The sequence below is a fragment of the Apis dorsata genome, unplaced genomic scaffold (assembly GCF_000469605.1).
Source record: "Apis dorsata unplaced genomic scaffold, Apis dorsata 1.3 scaffold_326, whole genome shotgun sequence".
NCBI classification, from domain to species: Eukaryota; Metazoa; Arthropoda; class Insecta; order Hymenoptera; family Apidae; genus Apis; species Apis dorsata.
Window position 1 is genome coordinate 621,500 of NW_006263594.1, and position 1,896 is coordinate 623,395.

Sequence of the window (1,896 nt, forward strand, 5' to 3'; positions counted from 1 at the left end):
TCCATTGAAAGAATCTAGTCGTTTTCTTTTCTTTTTTTTTCTCCATTGCGATCAAACATTCTCGATTTTCGATTTTTATTTCGCGATAGCATCGAAACAATATAGTCGCTATCCATTTTCTTTCAAGAGGCAAAATAGCAATCTCTTGAGTTTTTCGTTTCACCGATAAAGTGAACGAAATTTTACGTACTTAATAATTCGTTTCAACAGAGAAGAAGCGTTTTAGAGCGAGTGTTGAGAAAAAAGAAAGAAAGAAAGAAAGGAAGAAAGGAAAAAGGATTTCATTGCATCGACGTGAAAAGCTGGTCAGCGAGCTGCTAATTTCTCGAGAAGACAGATTTCATCGATTGAATTCATCAACTTTTTGACAACTTATTTTCTCCGTCCTCTTCAACCAAAGACAGGCCTTTCGACAGGTCTCCGACTTTCGCGAAAGATCCGGGCACGCGATCCGCTGCTGCGAACGTCCCTCGCTATTTTCCTACTTTTGCAATTAAAAGAAGCATTTTACGAAACGACGAGCAAGGACAATATATGAAGATAAAGAATCTGGTTCCCGAAATGGCGGATAGTAACACTCCCGAGGATCGAAACACGAAAGAAAGAAAGAAAGAAAGAAAGAAAGAGACTCCTCGATGCTCCGCTAAAAACTATTTACAGACAGACTCCATCCATCGTGTAACATGTATATACATCCTGTATTCTAGTGTAAAGGATCGTGCTATTTATATACCAATATATTATATATATATATATAACGTTATATATAACGTTATATTTATCGATATTGTATGTCCGTGAACGTGCTAGTTTTGGCAGAGACGATTACTGAGAATTCATCTGCCTTTTTTTCAATTTCATACGAATCTCATTCGAAACAATGTGGCGATAAATAATATCCCTTGAAATTCTGCGTACTAACGGAATCAAGATACGAGCCATCGACGATGCACCGATCACTTTTCGAATCGTTAACGAAACGTTTCCTCTTTTATCATCTTCCCCTCCATATCGATCCTCCATTTATCCCTTCTCTCTCTCTCTCTCTCTCTCTCTCTCGCGAATCAACGATTTTTCTATCATTCGTAAAAATGACTTTTACGTCCGATTTTAAACCGATTTTAAATCGTCATTCGAAATTCGAGATGAGAGGTGCCTCGCACGATGGAAAATATATATATATATATATATATAAAATTTTAAATAACGATCGCTCCCCTCCCCCCTCTAGGATATATCATTTGGCGGCTAAGTTTTCTAGCAATACGTTACCCGTATATCACTTGTTCGACCGTTTTATAACTCGAGATTCACGTGATGATACGTGGATTTTGTGTAAATAATCGCGAACGGTTTTTCGATTAGAAAGAGATTAGAGAGGAGGCGAATCTCTGTCAATTTGCGGTGTCGATTCACTCGCACGTATACACGCGTAATTAATTAATTGAAAAGAAAAAAAAAAAAGGAAAAAAAAAAAAAAAAAAAGAAAAAGAAGAAGAAATACTGACGGACAACCGTTCTATTATTCTATCGTTCAGACGTTCTACCCAACTAATTCATGTCTGACGATCGGACCTTTTTTCTCTTTTTTTTTTCTTTTTTTTTTTTTTTAATTGTCCGATGGGATAGCGAAAGGCAATACTTCGTAAACAACACGATTATACATTTAATGAGAATAAAATAACATTTCAATCGAACAACTTCACGGATACTTCTTTTCTTCTTTCATCATTCCCAAGGTCACGAGGCAAGCGTTAAAGCGTTCGCTTCCATCTTCGAACGTTCCCCTTTCTTCGAATGAAATTTGATATAAAAATTTGACGAAAAACGAAAAAGAGAAAAAACGTTATCGAGCTCGAGCAAAACTCTCTCTCTCTCTCTCTCTCTCTCTCTCTC